Source organism: Perognathus longimembris, chromosome 5 (genome assembly GCF_023159225.1).
Source record: "Perognathus longimembris pacificus isolate PPM17 chromosome 5, ASM2315922v1, whole genome shotgun sequence".
Lineage (NCBI taxonomy): Eukaryota > Metazoa > Chordata > Mammalia > Rodentia > Heteromyidae > Perognathus > Perognathus longimembris.
The window spans coordinates 39,496,331-39,520,302 of record NC_063165.1 but is presented as its reverse complement, the minus strand read 5'-3'; the positions used below and the strand labels follow the sequence as shown (position 1 = coordinate 39,520,302).

At 37.9% G+C, this 23,972-nt stretch overlaps 1 long non-coding RNA gene across 1 annotated transcript; it reads right to left on the bottom strand.

Annotated features, from left to right (window-relative positions):
- Nucleotides 1-13,682: 13,682 nt before the first annotated feature.
- Nucleotides 13,683-14,790, bottom strand: LOC125351668. The gene is made up of 3 exons (XR_007210991.1): nt 14,779-14,790; nt 14,589-14,651; nt 13,683-13,760 (listed from the first exon to the last, which is right to left on the bottom strand). It is a non-coding gene; the product is annotated as an uncharacterized LOC125351668 (long non-coding RNA).
- Between the last annotated feature and the right edge of the window lie 9,182 nt (nt 14,791-23,972).

Sequence of the window (23,972 nt, the reverse complement as noted above, 5' to 3'; positions counted from 1 at the left end):
ACAAAAAATTATATAGTTCATTTTCAACACACTATATAGTGTCACTGCTGCATTTCTTCACCCTCTTTCCCATCATTTCTGTGCTCCCCTTTACCCTCCCCCAAGCAGGTAAACTTACATATAAAACAAAAGGTACAGAAATCAAACACAGTGACAAAGGAGGAAAAAAGCAACACCCCCCCCAACCCCAAAGTCAAAATAACAATAGTGGGCTGGGGGTATAGCCTAGTGGCAAGAGTGCCTGCCTCGGATACACGAGGCCCTAGGTTCGATTCCCCAGCACCACATATACAGAAAACGGCCAGAAGCGGCGCTGTGGCTCAAGTGGCGGAGTGCTAGCCTTGAGCGGGAAGAAGCCAGGGACAGTGCTCAGGCCCTGAGTCCAAGGCCCAGGACTGGCAAAAAAAAAAAAAAACAACAAACAAACAATAAAAACCCTCTCGTTTCTATTTCTTGGAGTTTATTTCGATTAACATCATTTTCCCTCAATATTTTAAACTGGCCATTTCTGGTAACAGGTTTAAGATTAGCCCCTCAAACTGGTAAGAGTAGGCTTTGCAGAACCCACATCTCATGGACCTGCATAAAGGGAAGAAAGAAACAGATACTCTGAAGCTCAAGTTGCAATCAATTTATAAGTTAGGAAAAGGAACTGGTATTACAAGATAAATGATAGAGAATGAACAAATCTGCGTCCATGGAAGGAGGCAAAGAGGAAATGAAAATGAATGGCTAGAACAAAGTATGGGTTGATGCCAGCAAGGGAGTCTAGAAGCAGGATAGCTATTTGTAGGGCCACATTTTGTTTCAGGCTGCTAGTAAATCAAGGGCATAAGATTAATGATGACTAAGGTAGTGAACTCATTTCCTTAATCTGTCTTTAATAAGAGAAATGGGTCCAAGCTGCCATTTCAATTAAGTGGTAATGTAGAGTTTGCAATAATGTCCACAGCTGGTAAGAAGAAGTTGGAGCCTGTAGAAATATGCAGCTCAGCTGCTCTCGATGTGATTCATCTTTAAAAATGTTTCCTAGATAATCCATAGCACAGAAGGGTATAGGGAAGGGGAAAGAGGGAAGGAATGAGAGAAGGCAGAATGCTATCTAATTGCCCAGAAAAATGCAGTTGGCCGTGTTAGAGGAGGTAGTCCTTATGCATGAAGAGTATGAGGTCCCTCATTGCAGTTCTTGAAAGCAAGAGTGTATATTACTCTGTTACCATATGCCCTGCCCTGCCCTGCCTGTTAAGCACTGATCTTTCTCTGTCCATCCTTCTGCCTAAAACTCTTTTCAAAGCCCTTCCTGGATGAGCTGACTTGTCTCAGAACCCACCAGCTTACAAGTCAGACAGACCCAGCAGAGATCCAGCATATGATAGAGGTGGTACACAGGGTGACGCATGAACAGGAATAGAAAGAACATGGCCCATTCATCCATGTCAGCTGTTGTACCTGTGGCCTTCCCTCAGATCCAGCTGTGTTCGTACTGGAATTCCTTTACAATGAGCTCTCCAGGAACTAAATTTAGAGAGATCACATGGTTATATGTGATCTTATATTGAAATTTAATTGCCACTGTACTGGTATTAACAGGTAGAATCCTTAATAGTTCATTTATACTCTGATGGTCCTTCCTTCATGAGTGGGATTTATGTTATCATAAAAATACAATTTAGCCCCTTTAAGTTCCATGGGAGCAAAAAGGTTCTGGCCTCTTTTTTACTTTCCAGACTCTAGAAAGTGTAAATTTCCATTCTACATAAATTACTCAGTCCCATATGTTATAGCAGCATAAAATGGATTAAGAGAGGAGATGAATAGATGCTGTAGATCCACTCAGTACTGTCATGAAAAGACAGTAGAAAAGTAAAATCCACCTCAACAAGTATTATTTCAATGGTGAAAATCATATGTACATATTTTTAAATGTAGTATTTGAGTAGTGAGTAAAAAGAGTGGCTGGGGATAGGTGGTGTGTGTGTATGTGTGTGTGCATGCACATGTACAGGCATGTGTGCATACTCATTGGAGAATTGGTGAATGGCTTTAAAAGATCTGGAAAATAAAAGGGAGATCAATGAGACAAGGAAATCTGGATAGAAGTACATAAATAGATATACGAGAATAAGCTCAAAGAGATAGGATATTTGTGTTGCATGTTTACACTCACCAGAAAGATCTACCCAAGAGAAGAGGCCCCATACAACCAAATAGACTCAATGTCTTAGACATCAAGCAATTTGCTTATCAGCCACCCTGGCATTGACATGATTGACATATGGAATGGCTCTGGGGAAGAGAGGATTGGCAGGAGTAGGCTCAACACACACATTCCTACTTTCATAAATGCATCTAACCTAACCTTGACATCCAATAACATGTCATTATTGAAGACCATTGTTGAGTCTCCTCAACATCAGGACTGCCAATCAATGCTGAAATTAAAGTGGCAATTTAGACGAATAGTCTAATCCAAGATGGAATATATGTATTGACTTCAAGAGCTTTACACAGTCCCATGTTGCAAACTAGAAAATAACATGAGTATAAAAGTCAGGGTGGGGGAGTAGGAATGGCTCTACCTACCAACACTCCCTTTGATTCAGAGACATAATAAAGGTACTAAGGTCTCTCTACTCCGAAGGTTTCAAAAGGTTCAAAAGGGATACCTTTTCACCAAGAGACATGACAGAATACCATGGGAGTATAAGATAGATCTACCTCCTGGAAACTCTGAGCTGTTTGTGTCCAGGAATCAGGTGATAAGAAATTGGCATCTTGGTGAAGATCAGACAGGTTCAGGGCTGCTACCCTGGTGATTGAGGAGGAATCTCTGTGTTCCCACAACATCTACTTTGGAATCTCTTGCTATTTCCTTGCTCAGGTGTGATGATAATGTCAGCACTCTAGGCTTCAGAAAAAATATGGTGAACAGGGGATGAGTATCTGATTTGCATCATTGGTATGTTACTGAGATTAGAAAAGCCAGTAGCTGTTCTGAAGGCCAGCCTAGAATGGATAGTGGTGAAAGGAGACAATTCATATCAGTTGTAATTCATCCTAATAGCCTTTTTCTATAAAAGAGAATTCCACCAAAATTCTAGAGGAATTGCCTCTGGAATGAATCGAGAGTGAATATGACAATGATCAGGTGTAAACTGTAGTAGATGTGAAGCATTAAAGAGATTCTTTTCAGAAAGGTCTTACAAACTCTAGCTATCAGCTCTCTTAGGATTTCACTTAGCTGCCAGTTGGACCTCCTTCCTGTGTGGCCCATAGCCAACAACTGGCTGAGGCAGATATATAAAGATAGAGCTATTAGCATCCACTCTGATAAGCCATCTGTGGTGTAGCCTCCTCCATAGGGTTGGCTGAAGCATTCTTAGGTCTGCATCAGTTTGCTTACCCATACTCCTTTGCATTATTTGCTGCCAGACCTGCATGTCTAGAGAATAGAAATTCTTTTGAATTTGGCATACACAGATTCTGCCTTTTTCTCATCAGGCACACTGTTTCCACTGCCTATCATCCATCCTGGTGAGTAGCTTTCCAGCTTGTTTCTCACCTGGTGTTTGATGGGGGAAGTCCTGTAAGCTTGATCAGGAATCTTCTCTCTGCACAGCAAAGAAGCCCTGCCTTGCTCTCTCTCAACAGCCTTCCCCGTCTCCCTTTCTTGGAAACAAGCAGTATTCTTGGCATTCAGGAGATGTAAGCAGGGATATTTGTGTGTCCAAATACAGAGGAAAATAAGACAGGCTGCAAATGCACTAGAGCCACTATCCCACAGGTTCTGTCTTCACACTACACCACATCACAAGTGGTGATGCTTGGATGAGGGCACAAGGGCACAGGTGGTGAAGCTACTACGGTGTTACGGGGTCTGACAGGTTCCCACAGGGTAACAAGGCTAACTTTGCAAAGCATGACTATTCCAGGAAATCCAGGAAGTTTGGCTGAATCACAGCAGAAGACATCTGTGCCAGAATGTTCTTTGCACGTCAGGAAAGGCTTTGCTGTTCCTTGAGCCAAGAAATGCGAGCTCAGAGAGAATCAAGTCCCTCAGCTCGGCATATCTTATAGGAGGAAACTCCAGTTTGAAGAATGACAAGTTAGGAGCTGTGAGGGAAATATTAAGTCTCTTTGCAATTAATAGGACAACCTCTTGGTACCTTGAGTAAGGTACCATAGTGACCACAGAAAAGTTGTTGCTTCATTTTGAGCTGACAAGTACAGGTCAAAAGAAAGAACCAATCTATCATGGAGCTTTGAGCCTTAGCACCAGCAGTAGGGAAAGTGATTAGGAAAGGTAAGGGGGACCCAGAAGACTGTGAAAAAGGCTCTGTTATTACTAAATACATTATGTAAAGCAATACAAACTTGGAAACAGACCTGAATTGCAGTGGGCTATTTAAAGGCTTAGATATGCACGGCTTATTTTCTAGATGATTCACCATCTAATTCCTCTAGAGACTTATGCAGCAATTTCAGAAGGTAGAGTGAGAGTTGAGAGTTTTTTTCCTTGTGTTTTGGTGAAAACAGAAACCCAAATCTGAGGCTTTTCTTGGAACCTCTGGAGAGATCATACAGGCACAACATCTGATCACGCACTGCATATCTAACTACTAAGACATATTTTTCGATTTTGATGCTCATTTTTCAAGTTTCACAAATCACCCATATGTGTGGAATATGTTAGTGCCTGTTTATGTGGCCATTTCTTTAAGTCTATGCAACACTAATCTAAGATACAGTTTGCAGGAAATTTTCTGGATCAGAATATTTTTTCCTTTTTTGTTTTGAATTTATTCCAACACCTTCTTTTTTAACCATTGGACACATGACTGTGATTTTAGAGCAATGAAGACTGAAAAACAGCAAAAGGCTTTTTGGGAGTCTAGCAATACAATGTAGCAGATGCCTCAGTCTTGCAGATTTTAGTGACAGTTACTGACTACTGGAGGTCCTGTGCTGTTAGAGGTGGTAGACGGCAGGGGTGCACTACAGCCATGCCAATTGGCTATGCACATCATTTCCCAACTTTAGGTTCAGCATCATCACCTTGATAGCTTAAGGCTGGCCTAAGGGTGATTTCTACTGTATGCCATGCAAGTCAGCAGTTAGTGCATGTAGATCTAGAAAGATGATTTACTAGTGTTCTACCTTATACAGACACTCTCCTATGTCCACATTTTTTTTTTTTTTTTGCCAGTCCTGGGCCTTGGACTCAGGGCCTGAGCACTATGTCCACATTTCTCATGCACAGGTTTCCTCTGTGTTCTTTCCCATGATGTATATTCATAATACCTATTTTAGTGTACCTGACAACTAATTCTATCTCTGAGGTCAGAAGGTCAGAGGTTGGCAAGCCACGGGAAGAACTCTGCAAACTTTTGTTTTCTTCTTTTTCTTTTACAATGAGCTAAGATTTACCTACTTTGTAGATTTTAGAAAATGAACAAGCATTACTGGCCATCAAGAAAATTCAAGTAACACACATAATGAGATCCCACTATTAGGACAGCTATAATCAAAATGACAAAAATTAGCAAGTATTGGTAAGGATGTGGAGAACCTAAAACCTTCTACTTTATTGGGGAGAAAACTTGAATATGAAATATTCATAGTAGTATTATCCATAATAAATTCATGATGCTTTCTAATAAGGGCAAACAACCTAAGTGTGCTCTGGCTCATGGATGTGGTATATTCATACAATGAGGTATTTCTTCGCAATGGAAACCAATTTCTAAAACATTGTGCCATGTCACTAAGGAGTCAGTCACTAAGGACCATATTTTGTATAATTTCATGACTCAGAATAGGCAAACCCACAGAGGGAAGTTAGAATGGCAACTGCCAAGGACTTGAGAGAGGGGTGTGCTAGGCAGTGACTGCTAAAATGCATGGTTTCTTTTGGGGATGATGAAAATATTTTAGAATTTATTATGGTGAGGCATGTGTACAGATCTGCAGATATTGTAAAAATCCACTGCATTTCACAGTTTCAACAAAGGTGACATTTCTGTATCATTTACAGAATTTATCATATTATTGAAAACATTTTTATATTGAGCACAAAATGAAAATGGTTAGTTTTTGAAAATCTTTTTAAAAAACAATCTCAAGTAATTCAGAAGGTATCTAAACCATGCATTTACAGTCATGTAATCAGGTTACAGTGTGTGTATATGTAACTGATTTTTTGATAATAAACTGATAAACCTTAGATGATAAAAACTTTATTCAAAATATGTAAAGAGCCATATAGTTCAAAACTACAAAAATAAAAGACAATTTCTGGAAACTTAAAAGTAATTGAGCATCTATAAACAATTTAACATCAACTCTTTAGAATAAAAATTCAAAGCTAATCTTTGTATTCCTGTAATTTGTAACATCTGAGCTAGTTGCTTTCCTCTTTACCCAACTACATGGTTATATAACTGTTTCCATTCTAACACTAAAAAATACAACTTGGACATTTCCTAACAAGCAAGAAAACAGATTGATCCTCCCTATATACCCAAATAAAGATGGTTCAAATAACTAGAAATAGAAGTTAGGAAAGTATTTCTTATGAAAACAGTACATAGGTTAGTATTCTGAATTGAACTACGTAAACAGGTATTTCTACTTGTAGACTCTGTAGATTATCTACTATGTGTTTACATAGTACAGGACATTTACAAAATGCTTTTACCATTCATTAGTCAGAGCTCACAATACTTTCTGTGAAACAGCTGAATTAGATTTGGTTCACACAGGGAGGAGGCATAGGTGAAATTTTGCTCAGGGCCACATTGAGTCCTCTATGGCTTCTGGAATTTTGTTGTAGAAGGCATTCATTTGTCTAATAATAGAAATACTGGGATTTGTTCTGGATGAATTAGTTTTGGCCCCATGCATAAACCATTCAGAGCATGGATAAGGCAGGGATTTTTTCAGTGTAGAAAGGGTTAATGGGGATAAAGTTAAAATCAGAATAAAGACTGAGATCACTTTTCAGAAGTAAAAATAGCAAAACAAGAATGGGGGGAAGAGCAGCTATTGAGTTTCTTATTTCTAAGTCAAGGAGCTTTTGTCAAATCACTTTGAAAGATCTCTCTTGAAAATAACATTTAAGACATCTTACTCCCCTCAGCAAAAATAAAACAACTCCTGTGAGGTAGCTAGAACTCATACACACAGATATTGCTGAGAGGTAAAGACAAGAAAAGGTTAAGTCACGTGGAGAGTGAATAGGCAGGAGCAGATGTTATGTCTTAAAAGTACTGGCCTAGAAATAGCAACAGAAGGTAGAAGATAAACAGGAACTTTTATGGATGGACAAGTGGAATAATCCAGGGATCCAACGGCAATACTAGTTACTTAACATTTTCTTTTTTTATAAAGGACTTGGAATTTTAAATATTCAATGAAACATAAGACGACACTCTTCTGGGTATTGAAATGTTCATTTGAAGGAACTGTATGTAATATGTTCTCATAAGCCTGTAGGAGGCTGTCTTTAGATGAATAAAATGCACACCTAGATAAGATTTGAGAAAGGGATTGTTTAATCTTAATTAATATGTGATTAAAAAACTATTGGGCATTTTTGGAAAGGTTATTGGAAATAATTGGTGCCCACTCAGAAAATCACATTCAACTATTGGCTATATAGACCCTGCATGAGTTACTAAGTGAAATTAACCCCTCGAGAAGAAATGTCTCTTCATTGTCAGTTATATCCATGCATATCAGGTCAAAGTTGTAAGCCAGTGTTGCTAATCTGATGTTCTGGCTTCTCAGGGAGGTTTCCCCTCAAGGTCTCCTTGTAATCGACTTTCACAGTTAAATCCCATGCAATGGAAATAAAGTCAGGAAAGGTCATGATACCAATCAGCCTGCTGGGCTTTGGGGAACTTGGTTGCAGAAACTTTATGGGCTGGGAGCAATCACAAGAAGGCAGCTGTCTGTTTGCTCTTCTACCTTTCCATGAGGCAAAAGGTCGGAACATTTCAGAAAGATGTTTATTGTTTAATGAAGATAGTTTGGGATAGCAATTGTAATTTGATAATCAGTTTTAAGTCCAAAATTGTTTCCCCTCTGGTCCAATTGATGTGCTTCCTGTGTAACTCATGTGCTGGTGACCACAGTAACCTAGCAACCTAGCTGTGGAATGAAGAGTGCAGAAACCTGCCTACTGTCAATTCATGGAGACTTTGCTTTTTCCATAAATGTACATGGTACTGATGATATTCACAACATCTGTTCCTCTGAAACTTAGGCATTTAACCCTCAGCCTCACAGCCACGGGATAAGAATGTAACTAGCGTTTTATGGTGTGTATGCGTGTGTATACCAACACTAGGGCTTGAGCTCGGCCTCAAGTTCTTGCTCAGCTTTTTCACTCATGGCTGGTGCTCTACCATTCAAGCCAACCATCTAGTTTCTGATTAGGATATTGGAATTAAGGTCAATGGAATAATTTATTACTAACAAATGGAAGAGAAAATATTCTTAGTCATCCATGGTAGTTTTCATTCTTCCTGACATCAGAGGGAATTTCTACAGTATGGTCCCAGTTAATGTGTGATTAAAAAAACAAAAAAACAAAAAAATGTGTCTCTTGAAATTTCTACCTTCTCTTCTATTCCAATATACTCAGCCTCACTTTTCTAGAATCAAGCTGAAATAAAAACAGAGAAGAATTCAATGATGGATATGCAGAAGTAATAAGCCTAATGTACAAATTTAGACTGGCAAGGTAAAGTTTAATTAGTGCTCTCTCTCTCTCTCTCTCTCTCACACACACACACACACACACACACACACACACACACAAACACACCAAAAGAAAATGTTATCACTGAGGATAGATACTAGTAAAATTCAATTTAGTAGACTGTTGATTTTAAAGCAGCAAATGGCTACATTTGAATTAGCAAAGGCTAGCTAACAATTTTTCATGGAGAAAACCCATATATTTTAATAAGTGGAGCCAGATTACTCCAGTCATAGTTTATAGTTAAATAAGCTTACAAATACCAGTTTCTAGTTTAGCAGAGATGGAAATCCCTGGTTCTTCCAAAAGGTCTGAAAATTATCCAAGGAGGAAGTATTTTAATAAGCGAAGCACAGAGCTGAGTCACAGACCATGACTCTCCATGGCATCTCTACTTCACACCTTTCCTATTGTCAGCTCTCTTCTAGCTGTCCACACATCAGAGTTACCACCCCAAGGGAATTCCCTAAACACGAGAGAAGCAGACCAATGAGTCCATCAAAGAACAAGCTAAGGAAGAGATGATGAAGTCTGTGCTAAGTAAAACAAAACCAACTAGAATGGAGTTTTGATTCTTCGGTTGTCTTTATATATGGCTAATCTAAAATATGGAGAACATTCTTATTTCGAGGAAAAAAAGGGGGGAAGGATATACACTTGGTTTCTTCTACCTCTGCTTTTAAAAGGAAAAAAAAAAAAGAACATGAAGCCAAGACAACTATCCTCTGTAACCACCAAAACAGATCTGAAAGAAGTAACAAGTGGTTGACAGTCAGCACAACCTGTGCTTGGTGATGTACAGTATGTCCTCACAGGGGCTCTTGGAAAGAGGAAGACAAGGGTCTGTTCTTGCCCTAGTACCCAATTGTAACAATATGAATTTTCAATTCTAGTTAAAGCTGGAAAGGCTAAGATTAAGACCAATCTGAAGCTTGCCATGGGACAAATGTTTAGTACAGGGAAATGAATGTCTGGTTACAATGGAATCAGGTGTAATAGAAATTTCCATATTGCTTCTTGATTTCACTGGGGACAATCTGGTATTCTAAAGGTATAAAAGTTTAGGTTTAATATGCAACACTAATACGTGTGGAGAGAACTTATAATTTCTCATCTATTATTACCTTAATTCTCATTACAATTCTGAAAGTTTCACTCTCCTTTATAGATGGGGAACAACTGATATCCCAGACCACTGAAGTGACTCTTCCAAGTTTTCATGCTGAGAAAGGGGTAAAAATGGTAGTAGAACATGAGCTTTTGATTCTTGGAATAATGGTCTATTTTCTACCCTGCAGGGAACAAGAGGCTTGATGTTGGGTTCGAATATATAGAAAGAATGGCACAGTGTGGGGAAGACTGAACAATGACAAACACAATTGTGAATTTCAGACTACTATGAAGGAAGACTTAGGAAATCATTCTCAATAGATGGATGAGGGAACTGCTGATTCTGTGGGAAAATATGGACATAGAAAATAAGGATGGACCCAGTTTGTTTAGTTTATGGTGTTTTTCTCTAATCTCTGCCAGCTGCATTGTTACAGGGAGGCCTACTATGGATTAAGTATTTCATTAACAATCCCCAATGAGCGCACACTTCAAATTTAGAACAGATAAGAAGAGCAGACATAGGGAGAACTCCCATAGAAGAGATAATAAACCACCTCCAGTTCAGAATCGTATCCCATTATGTTCGGCCAGCCATAGGAGGTTCAGGTGCTTCATTTAAGTGTGATCTATAAAGACCTGGTACTTGATCACATTTACTGTGATCTGCTTTTGCATCAATAATGAACACTATAGGGAATGGGCTGCAGATAGGCAGGAAAGGCTGTGTTTGAGGTGAGCATGCCTCCATGGCCCCTTGAAATGTAAAGCTGCAAAAAAAAGTGGAAAACACTGTAGGATTTATTTCTAATATGTTGTTTTAGCTAATCACTTATAGGAATAGTACAAAACACAAGCTGTGAATCATATCCCTCAACCTCATTCATTGACCTTTAAGAGTCTAACATTGAAATCTAAATGGCATCATGCAGTAGTCCATTCTCCAAATTCATAGAGATCAACAGGCTAAATTTGGATGGTGTATTTTTTTTGGGGGGGGGGGTGACGGGTAGAGGAAGCTGGTTAGTCAAGCTCCTCTAGTCAAGCTCCTCTCTATTTCATTTAGTTTTCAGGGAGAACGATGAGGAATATACCAGGACCAACTATTATAGAACTTGTGTGACCTATGCAAAGGGCCAAGAACTATGAAATCTACCAATCTGTTCAGGAAATATCATAGCTGGAAAAAAAGGCAAGGAGAATGCTGAACTGGCTGGCTACAAAAGAGATGTCATGCAGAATGTTAAAAGGTAGACAGTAGGTTCCAAATGGGAGAGTGCTAAAGATAAGACAAAGAATTCCTAAAACTTCCAAATTCCTTTTTCTGATGCAAACAGAAACAGTTCTCCTGCCCCTAGGCCCACAGTTGTTTTGGTGAAACCAATTCAACTTCCTGCTTCCCAGCAGGACCCTAGAAACGGTCTCTAGCTTTAAGACACATTTACACCTTTCTAAAGAAGGCATTGCCCACCATATCACCTCCATTACATCTAACATTTATTAACCACTTTATTGTCTTGGTGAGCTCTGAGTCTAGGCATCAGTGGTCATAACTATAATCCTATCTACTTCAGGAGAAAGAGATATAAAGATGATGGTTTGAAGTCAGCCTGGGCAGAAAGGACTCTGATTAACCAACAAAAAGCCAAAGTGGTGGTGTGGCTCAAGTGCTAAGAGTTCTAGCCATACCCCCCCCCCCCCAAAAAAAAAAGAGCTATATGGGAGCAAGAGGCCCTGAGTGGAAGCACCAGAGCCAGAGCCAGCACACCCATACCCACACCCATTACCCCCTACACACACACACACACACACACACACACACACACACACACACACCTATGAGAAGTCATCTCACTGTTAGAAGATAATTGCAAGGATTTCTATATCTTCAGTTACATTCCTTAGTGATGGCATTCTAGGCCATACTGTTGGTGTCTTCTTTGCTTTAAGATGAATCACCCTGTAATCCTAAGGCAGTGCAATAAGGATTATTGAAGTCTACCCTTTGATGTTCAACAGCTGTAACTTTAAAATGTGCTAATCATATAGCTAATCGCTGAGGTTGAATCAAAACATCTTATCTCTCAGGATCTTTGGTCACCCAGGCAAAGGGGTGTGGGGATGATTACTACTGTAGAACCACCTGGATAATTTGTCTGACAAAACATGGCAACTAAGAACGGAAACATATACAAGTAAGAACCAAAGCCACCGCATGATTCATAAAGTGTCTTTGGTATCCCATTAGAAACCTGTTAATATCCTCCCCTCTGCTTACAGCATAGGTTGGCAATGTATATGGCTTATTTTGGTGTTTATGTGACTTTTTCTCAATAGATGACAAGTGTGTGGTATTTTCTTGTACCGGTGACACACTTCTAATCTTTCAGAATACTTTCTAATGTTCCTAAATCATAGAAATGCTGCATTTTCCTTAAGACTTGAAAAAGAGTGATGGGCCATGGTCCCTCTGTCTCTGCTTACTCTGTTACAACTACGACCATCAGTCGCAGCGACGGAAGGCAAAGGGGGATGTGAGAAAATTCAAGGCAGGTATTCGTATGCATTAAAGTGTTACAGGCTACTCTGGCACATGAATATGTTATTTGCATTTTTAGTATCACTTTAGTCTCTTTGACAGGGTAAAGTAGGGGAGGTGGGGTAGAGGATATGTGAGTTTAGTACACATGCCATACATACTCAGTAGCTTAACAAAGTTTCCAAATTTTCCACCTGGCATTTAAGAGGTTATTCCATGGTGATTTTACAGCAGGCTTTTCTGAGGTAGATAAAACATGGAGGATAAGTAGCTTGAAGAATGCAGGAGAGCAGTTTGGGCCTAAGTGGATTGAGATTCATTTGAGAGGAATTTCCAAAGTGAAAGCTAAGCTTGTCATGAGCAGGGGAAAAGAGGAACAAGTGGAAAAGCTGTGTACCATGTAGGAAGGGCTTCCAGGCAGGCTTAAATAGGTGGGGAAATGGGTTAATCTGACAAAGTGAAGAACAGGATGGTAGCAAGAAGGACAGAAAGACAAAGTAAGAGAAGCTAGTCATGAGGTGGTAGATCACAGCAGGGACTAGGGCCCCCTCAGGGACTTTAGTGATCAGGAAGGAACACAGATCATAGTAACACAGAGGTTTCAAAGCAACTGGAAGGTGAAGAATCAAATTACCTTTTGTTGCTGTTCTTTTAGGATAGAGGGGAAAAAAAAGTCTCTTTCTTCAGGCTTCTGTTTGTACGCAGGTATTATAATTGTATTAAGCATGCCAGGAAATCGAAATCCCAGTGAAATAATTTGTCAAATGGATCCTGAACTTGTTTTTCCACTTGTTTGAATCAGTCATGAGCATACTGGCCTGCCTGAAACCTGGTGAGGTTGTTACTACTGGCTGGGCCTTTCTTCCTAGAGAGACACCACAGCTATCACCGGCAGATGTACTTTCAAATGAATATACCTCCATAGGCCAAATGTTAGTAGCTAAACTCCAGTATCAGAAACACAGAGCTACAGTTAAGTTCACAAACACAGCTGGTGGTTAAGAAACCCTTAGTGAGAAAAAGAATTCCACTATTAGCTCCAATTCACTCATCAAAACTTCCAGTACACTCAAGGCTGGGATTGTTTAGACGAGAGAGAATAAAATAACTATAATCTCAGTTTTAAACATCTTGTTAGAATGGCCACTGGGATAAATGAGAAAAAAATCACACATAATGTTCTCGTGGGTTGATGTAGACTCTCTCTGTATCGTTGTTTTGATGATGTTTGCTTGGGCTCCGGTCTTGGTAGCACACGTGACTGTAAAGGGGGCACATCTGCTGAATCCCATCTTCCTCTCCTGGGTGCTCATCCTCATACGCAAATCTCCTGCTATTTAGTCCATTCTGAAAAATTCAAACATTGCTTACATTAGCAGAGCAGCTGTCTGCTTTTCTTTTCCTTATTCTTTTTAGCATTTTGGTAAAAATAGGATTCATTAAAGCCCATATCCCTGATCTATTATACCACAAAGAACTGGGTGGCAAGGTAAAAAGTTCAACTACTTAGGATGTTCCGATTATGTTGTTTATGATGACTAAATAAGTATGTTAGTAAATCCTAAATGCAGGATTTCAAGAAATGGGTACTATGATCTGGTTCAGGTTTTGAAATTTGGAATTTGTTACCAGTAAAGTGGAGAAGGATACAACTGTGTACTTCAGGACTATCTGAAGCAAGGCTTAAGCCTGGAATGAATACGGGAGATGAAGAGAGTTAAATCAAACAAAACAAAAATAAACCTTAAGACAGAAATGGGGAATTGGAGAAAGGGCATAGGAAAATTAACTGGCATTTGCTCATATGCCTGACAAAACTGAGAATGAGAAATGCTGCCAGAAATATTCTTGTGTCTTGACCTTTCCTCTGGCTTGACCATGGGTGGGCTACAGCTGATACTTATTCTAAAATAAATTTCCCATGATGCCTTATGATGTCTCTGGTATAGACCCCTCTGCCTGGTTATTAGTTTCATAAAACTTGATTATTTGCTATGCAATCTTAAGAGTATTTCTAAGAATAGGCAAGCTCAAGGACTTTACCAAATCCTAGTCAGAGACTCATATGGGAGAAAGATGGATAAAATTAACTTTTATAAACTTCCAATGACAATTTACTGAGCACATGAACCATCAGCTCTATCTAGGTTGATACAACACGACCATGTTACTTACAGAGGATTGAAGACTGCTAACTTCTCTCTCTTGGAACTGAGTCTGCAAAGGCAATTGTTCAGTCTAGAGGAAAATATAAAATGTAATGTACTTTTGCCAATACCATGGAAACTCCTAATTTTACCTCCTCTCGTCTTTCTTTCTTTCTCCTGACTCCAGATTTTATTTAGAAAGACAATATCCAGAATACCTGCTACAGAAGTTGTTAGGCAAGCTTGACTATACTTACTTGACAGCCCCATACATAAAGCCATCTGCTATTTCCCAATAGAACAGTGTGATGTTTTGAATCAGCTTAGAGTAGTATGGCAAGGCAATGAGATATCCCACTTTTGTCTTTATCTGTCCTCTTCCATTTTTTACACCTACTCCCAAGGGGGGTTTCCTTACTTCTAGAATTAATTTTACTAAGAAACTGTCTTTCTCCGCTAACCACTGCCATCCAAATACATTCTTCAGATGCTTGAGGCCTCTGTTTCAAACAGCACATCTTTTGTGGAGTCCTGAATGACACCGCCAGGTAGAGACAGCCTTTATAGCAACTATTAGAACAACTATATTGATAGTGCTGGTTTAATAGTTTATAAACATTATCTTGCCTAGGCCTTATAAATAATTCTATAAAATTGGTATCTTTATAGATGAATAACCTAAAGCTCAGGATTGGTTAAGAAAGCTGTCTCTAATCACACAATGGGTAAGTAGCATATTATGATTCAAACATAGCTTTGTCCAGTTCCAAATCCTATTGTCTTGTATCTCCTACCTCTAGCTCAGTGCCTAGAAAATAGATTTCAGTGAATATACTAAAAGCATGACTGTATGTCACAGCACGTGAGCACAGCTATCCCCGTGCTCTGCATTTGTTGTCTTTGCTCAAACGTCCCTTTGGTCTGGAAGGATTTCCCCTTAAACTCTGGGAGTTAAAACAGCCATTCATCATAGCCTGACTAAAGTCATTCTTTTTTCCCCCATAAAACCTTGCCATATTTCTTGTCAAAATTAATCTTTCAAATCTGCTTGCCTACTGTTCTTGTTTGCACCTTTATTTCCTATTATAGCACAAGCATGGTTTGTCTTTATAGTCATTAATGCCTAGTATCTATCAACTCCAGTAAATACTGAGTGGCTATAGCCTGAATGTTGGCTCATCCCATCCCCCCACTCACCTGCTGATACCTAATCTTCAGTGTTACGGCACTAGGAGGTGGAGTCTTTGTGAGATATTAGGCCAAAATGTAAGGTCCCCATGAATAGGATTAGTGCCCTACGAGGGGTACAGGAGGCTACAGTTTTCCCAAGCCAGTTTTTTTTTTTTTATTGTGGACATGTGGCCAATCACACAGGCCCTTGGCACTGAATATTCTGAGACTGTCATCTTCAATTTCTTAATAATTTTATTATGAATTTGTATTTTGTAAGTGGCCTAATGGGACAAATTAGCACGCTTCATGGATATGTAGCCTAGGCTCAAGGGTATCTTGGTTCTGGATGCTTGGCTTCTATTAGTTCTTGGCTACCATTTTCCTATCCTGAAACCCTGCTCCAGTAATGGCTGCTGCCCTTCATCCTGGAAAGGTCAGAGCACTTGTTCAAGGCCGTGAGTGCATGTCCCACCAGTGTCACATACACTATATAGGTTTCTGGGAGTTACATCAAAGCAATGGCAAGCCTCTTATAAATACAAATTTAGTGACTTAATATAATCATGACACTCTTAATTATAAGCAAGAGTTCTTGCACATGCACTCTGAATAAGGCCTCACAAATTATGTAGCCACTTCTGATCCAAAGGAAATAGACTTGGCAAACAAATACTTAAAATGGGCATTTTCATTTGCTCCTTTTATTTTAGAAGATTCCTGTTGTCTCTATTCCATTCTAATGTAAGTAGTTAAGAAATGATTCTACATTACTTGTAGTAATGATCAGAGGTGAGGCTGTTAGAAACTTCCATAGAGTGGGTTTGAATGTTTGAAACCAGGAAAATACTTTTTTCTTTCTGAAGACATATCTGGACACTTTTATAAAAGATCTCTTATTTAGAAACTCATTTCTCTCACTTCAAGTATCCCCTTTATTACAATAATAAAACTTAAACCTATTTGTATTGATTTTTAAAAGAACAACCAAGTAAAAGCCAGCATAGCGACTACTTTTATGGGCAGCCAAGAACTGCTGAAAAGTCCTGCCAATCTGTTCATTTTGTGATCTTCAGTAGTCCCCCTTGTCTAATAGTCTGATTCAAATTCTGACACTGTTGTAGAAGGTGGAGCAAATGTCCTATGCAACTTCGATTTCCAAACAGGCATATATAATATTTACCAAATGTAGGATAAACAACAATTTCTGGGAGTTACTTCTGTTCCTTGCTTAACAGTCCAATCATGTAGAAAAATGAAACTGGAAATGAAACCTTAACAGTTTTGGTGGCAACAACAAAAGGTGTACACCAATACGGCCTTGCCTCTTGCTCCTATTGGTTGCCACATGTGGAAGGTGGAGGCATAGTCAACTATAAGAGAAGCACATTCTAGAAGCCCAGTGTTTATTGGCCTCAAGCATTTAGAAGAGATGACTGAAAATATGCTGTTCCACATTTACCCCTACCAGATTCCAAATGGTAAATATAACATGGCTACAAAATAAATACTCATATCTTCCTGATGATTGTAGGAGGAGTTGTACCTTGTCACCCCTGAAGCACAGTAACAACTGCTAAGTTCTGGAAGCATCAGGAGTACAGCATAACCACTAGTGAATTAATAAAGGGAACGAGAGATGCTACAAAAGCTATTTTCTTTCAATATAGATTTCAATGAGCCATAATAGGATTGATACCTTTATTTGTTTATTTAATTATCCCAAATAATACATATGGCAATAAAAGACACAGTATTTCTAGATGTGAACAAGAAAAATAGTGATTAGATCATGTAATTTTCATTTACACTGATTAGGTACGTCCCCTTTCTCTATCCCTTATTCTACATCATTCAATCACTACATCTCAGAGGAAGCTCAAAATTTTGCAATGTTGAAATACATTTTTAATTAATAAACATTTTTAATGAAGTTTTAAGTGCATAGAAAAGTTGAGTGGAAAATACAGTTATCATGTACCCTTCCTGTCTACACACTCGCAGGCACCCTGAATCCATCAACATCCCATATCACTAGTTACAATGATGAACCTTCATATACACTATCACAACATAAAAGTCACAGTTAATACTGGCTGGCTCTTTTATGGTTTTAACTACACAATGACATAACCCACTATTGTAACATCGCTTAGAATAATAGTTTTGCTGCCTTAAAAATATCCTGCAATATACCTCTTTATCCCTTTCTACTTATCCAACTCCTAGACAACATTGTTTTTTACTCTCTATTATTTTGCCAATTCCACATGGTCAAATAGTTAGAATTATTCAGTATGAAGCCTTTTCAAACCCAGCTGCAAATTCTTTCAACTTAAGTTTTATATATATATATACTTCTTTCATGTCTTTTCATGGCTAGATAGCCCATTCCTTTTTAACACTGAATAGTAATTCATAGTTCCGATGTATCACAGTGTTTTTGTTCATTCATCTACTGAAAGACTTTTTATGTTGGTTCCTTCCAAGATTTGGCAGTTATGATTAAGGAGGTATATGCCACAAACTTCTACATGAAGGTTTTGGGTGGGCAAGGATTTTCAATTTATTTGGGTAAATTCCAAGAAGCATGATTGCTGGATTTTATAGTAAGAGTATTCTTAGTTTTACAAGGAACCACCAAGTCTTCCTCCAAAGGAGTCCATCATTTTGTATTCTTACCAGCAATGAATAGGGGTTCTGTTATCCCATACCGCTACAAGTATTGAATGCTTTAAAAATATTAATAAGTATAGCATATAAAATATCTTGTCTAATACCTTACATGTGTTTGCTGTTTAATATTTATGTACTGAATAAAACCAATACTTTAACTGTTTGATCCACAGTATATATTATTCTATTATTCTTGTACATATTCCTAGAAAGCCTCAGGCTCCTCTGAATCTAATGCATATTTCAATTTCCTCACTTACATGTACTATATTGCAGCAATTTCTACAGAACTGAAATCCATATTCACTTTTCTGATTTATTAAAATCACACAGTCACTCATTTCTACCTTTCAGGTGCTAGTGACAGTAGCTTTTCATATTTTATTATCTTAGTAAACATTTTACCTTTTCTTACTCAATAAATAAACTATTATCCTCCTTCTTTACCATGCATTGTACTTTATTCAACTTTTGTACATATAATGCTTTAAAGTCCCAGAAGCAGAGCTTTCAGAATGGCTAAGGCTTATTTTTAGCGATGACAAGTAAGATTTCATCTCCTATTGTCATGAGGCCAATGATAACCTTGGATACCCTGTTTGCTCAGACACCAGAAAAATCTACAAACTAGAATTCCATTTGGGACTATTGCCCTAGCTGTCAAATTTAACTCACTGTAACTTAGAACTCTTAAGCACTGCTCTCTTTAAAAAAAATACTCTCCTATCATTTTCCTGACAAGTTTTCACCAATTGCCTACTCTGACATCTACCTTTTCCCAGGATTTCCTTCAGCTGAAAGAAACCCGAACTCCCTCTACTATCATCCCATCTGTTTAGTGAGCAAAGTTTTCCCACTGAGAACTCTGGCAGCAAGATGACTGACTGTTCTCCCTCCTATTCCTCCCATCATGTTTAGGCACCTAAACATTCACAAAGATGGCTCATCTTATTTATCTCACCTTTTGGTTGCTATCTCCATTTTAGCAAGTTACTCCTATATCATGTCCTTAAATCTCTGCTTTCCTGCTCTCCCATACTTCTTGTAACAGATTCCTTCTCCCAGGCATACAAACCCGTATAAGCCTCTCCTATTTTAATAGAGAAATGAAAGACAATGTTCTGGAGCTGCTACTTCCCAAATCCTCAAAGGACCTTAATTCAAGCCTCTGTAATTCAGCAGTGATACTCACTGGACACTATGTTGAAAATCTACTACACAACTTGTAGAGGAGGAAGATCAAGAGGGAAAAGTCCTGGGAGAAAATGAGAGAAGAGGTGACACTGTTCAAAAAGAAATGTACTCATTACCTGACTTATGTAACTGTCACCCCTCCAAACCTGATCTTTACAATAAAAATAAATTTGTAAAACAAAAGCAACCGCCCCAAACCCCAAATGATTGGATTTTATCCATTCTACCAATGTCATTAGAAACCAGAAAATCATTTGTACTCTTGGCTCTAACATTAATGGTATGATGTGAGCAAAGTGCATATAGAAATATGCATCCATTTTCTCAAATAAAGAAATGAAGAGTGTTTAAAAAAACTCAAAACACCAAGAAACTGTGGGACCCTTCTATGGATGATCATGGATCTGCCTTCACTTGTCAAGATATAAAGGGAGGGGGCTGGGGATATAGCCTAGTGGCAAGAGTGCCTGCCTCGGATACACGAGGCCCTAGGTTCGATTCCCCAGCACCACATATACAGAAAACGGCCAGAAGCGGTGCTGTGGCTCAAGTGGCGGAGTGCTAGCCTTGAGCGGGAAGAAGCCAGGGACAGTGCTCAGGCCCTGAGTCCAAGGCCCAGGACTGGCCAAAAAAAAAAAAAAAAGATATAAAGGGAGATATATAGCCTTACACCTGGAGTAGGAGTTGGTCTGTACTCCTGTTGCCTTCTCAATTCAAGCATTTGCTATTATTTCATCAGATCACTGAGTATCATTCCATTGTTACTTATGGCACACCAAACATAACAAAATATTTTAATGTGCACTGCTCTACTTTTTTAATGGAAAAAGTACAAATTGTGTGACTAATCACTTCGATGTTCCTAAACTCCTGTCCAGTCTATTAGAAAAATGGAATAGATTTCTATATACTCCCCTCTCTTAACTCTGAATTCTTAATTACATACCATTTTGTATTATTGTCCTTTTTAGTTGATTTTCTTTTTGTGCTTTGTTATCCCCTAGTTGTCTACTGATGATCAAAGGAATTGGGTCTCTTATTTTTTTCTTGCTTCTCATCAGAGTTTTAGATTAATACTTAGGGTTCATATTGAGATAACTTTCCAATGGACTCAGAGGTTTCTGGTATTACTTGGGCATAGAAAGTCTAGTTAGCTCTCTTGCCGGCCACATGTGCCTTAGATTTAGCAGCCAACCAGCACAGTTCAACCAAATAAAGTTCTCTCTTCTGCCCAAATTAAAAAAAAGAAGAAAGTGTAGTTATTTTCTTGAATTAAGTCTTTGCTCCATGACCTACATTATTCTTGTTTATCCTCTCCAAAATGTCTTGTTTTCTGGCATTCTCTTATCTCCTTTGATAATGCTTTGTGTACAGCATTACTATTGATATATCTTGTACTAATGCTGACAAGGGGTCCATTTTTATTTCTGCTTCCAGTCATGGGGAAATGTTGAACAACTGTGCTGCACAGAACTGGGATCCCAAAGTAAACACACACACACCTCTGACAGCCCTAACTTCCCTCCTGGCATTAAGAGAGGAAAATTCAAGATAAGTTCTGAAACCAGAATTCAGCCTATAGGTAATCTGTGATGGGAGACTCACAAAGAAAAAGCTCCAGAAACCTGAGTATGAGATGCCTTGACAAAATTACCAGGCTGAACTTACACAGAGCAGACAGAAAACAAATATTGGAGGAGAAATTACTAGGGAGCTCTTATCTTAGCCTTGAGGAAAGTGTGCTTAGACTTACTCAAAGAAAAGATCAGTACACATGAAGGCAGAAACTACCAGTATAAAGAGATGGAAAATGGCTGGTGATGTGTGAAGTAAATATATCAAGAAGTTTACCATGTATGTAATTAAAACTACTGAAAGGAATTTCATAATCAAACTGCTGAAAACCACTAGGAAGGACATAATAAAAATATGGTCAGAAATAAAAATAAGGTAAAGCATGTTCAGAGAAATATAGATAAGAATTATCTGTGGTGTCTCACTAGTGAGAATGGACAAGAATGGAAGACAGAATACAGTATAACTACAGTTTTAAGTAGTCAATGAAAAACAAAAAGTGGCTCACACCTGTAATTCTGGCTATTCAAGAGGCTGAAATCTGAGGATCATGGTTTGAAGGCAGTCCAGACACGAAAGTCTGGGAAACTCATCTCCAATAAACTATTCAGAAAAACCCAGAAGTGACGCTGTGGCTCAATAGAATGCTAGCCTTGAGTATACAGAGGCTCAGAGATAGTGTCCAGGCCTTCAGTTTAAGTTGCAGGACAATCAATCAATCAATCAATAAGTGAATTAATTAATAAGCAGAATTTTTATATGCTACGAAAAATGTAAAAAAAGTTTTCAATTTCTTCAACTTGTAAAAATTTTTCACTATAGCTGTCATTCATATCTTGGTTAATTCCTAGGGTGTTTTTCTTTGTTGTTGTTTTTTGAGGCTATCCCAAGTGGAGTTGATTTCCTGATTTCAGTCTCTATCTCCTCATTTTTGGTGTACACAAAAGCTAAACCATTAGGTGGCATGCAAGTGGTTACAAATGTATTAACTGAAATATGGTAGATTTAAGAAATAACTCAAATAGTGCAATTCCTTTAGAAAGGGAAAAGTAAAAACCCAACAAAATAAACACTAGGAAATGGCTACTTGCAAGGTGTATGGATGGTGGCAAGGGGAAATGGGGAGATGGATGAAGTAGAAAAATGGGTGAATGCAGTCAAGAATTCAATGTATACACTACAAAATCAAGAAAAGTATGAAGGGTGGGTCATGAAGGGATGAGTGAGAATGTTAAAAGGCATGATATTGATCAAGATGTGTTGTATTCATAAACTGCTTTGTTAAATGGCAATTCCTTTGTACAATTACTTAAATTAAAAAAAAAAAAACAACTGAAGTGATAGAGAAGATGTCCAGAAAACACATTAACAACTGTTATAGAAAAGCACTTCATGGCTGAAGAAAATTTAGTCTAAATTGATCTATCAATTTTTACATTTACAAAGATTTGCTACAATTAAAACAAATAATGTAAATATTGCCAAGTCTATATCACATGGAAAAATAAAATATATAATGAGGAAGGGAAAGATAAAACTGGAGTAAGATATGGCAGTATGTTAATATAAATTGTGCCTCAATAAAGGTGAACTCTTCAGAAACTGTGTATTTCCATTTTATAACTTATTTCACTTATGAAGTAGAGGAGATGAAGCAGAATGAGAAGTATGAACTATTATGCAAATTCTCAATATATACGTTATAAAATCATCTGAAACAAATTTTTCTGCTAAAGTACTTTTTTGCCTATTTGTCTTCTAATGACTAAGTTGTTAATTTGTAGAGATGCTTTCCCTACATTAGTGGACAAATAAAATAAAGTATAAGTCACAAATTATTCTTTATTCAAGGTATATATATATTATATTCTTATATATTCATTAAGCTAAACATTAAAACTGAAGGCATCTGGGTGTAGTGGGATACATGCAGAATTACGGAATCCCAGCTACGCTATAAAACTAAGCAAGAAGATCACTTGAGCCAGAGATTTCAAGGCCAGCCTGGAGAACATTGCTAGGCCATTTCAAACAAAAGAAAAACTCAAAAATGCAGTAAAATTATTAAACAAAAGTATTTCCCTTTCACTTTTTAATAGGAGAGAAGTTGACCATGTAGCAGGAGCTACAACTACAAAGAATGTGTCCTAATTAAGTAAATTTACATCATTAATCAGGAACTTGTTTAATGAGATGTATAATTGTTATGTTCTTTGTGATAATTACACATATGAGGAAGCTATTCAGAAGAATGTCTCTCATTATTACAGTAGACTGTTAGCCTTCACAGATTAACATTGCTGGTTTCAAGCATTCAAAGAGTGATCTTAAAGTTTTACGACAGGTAGTAATTTGTAATTTTGTTGAGACACAAATTGGAATCAAGATCTAGGAGGTGTTTTTTCTTTTTTTTTTTTAATGTGTGGGGCTAATTACGTAGATAGTTAATGAGCTTAGGAACCACTTATCCACCATTCCAATTTTGTCTTATTTTCAACTCACACGATTTTCATAAAAGACAGGTATTTAGAAATGTATTTTTTTCTGAAAAGTCTACAAATATCCTTTCTGAATGACAAGAGAGCGGTTGTATTATTAAACAGCCTTTTTTTTCTTTTAAATCTGTTTCCTAGTTCTATTTCAGTTAATTCTTAGTTTTCTAGTTTCTATAATCAATCACCAAAGATTGCCACTATACAAATAAAACGTGTAAAGTTTGTCTGCATTTCATTCCCTTGATATTTGAATTTTATTTGCTTCTTTCTTAAAGTGTTACGGATGGAGATTTGTTTCTTTT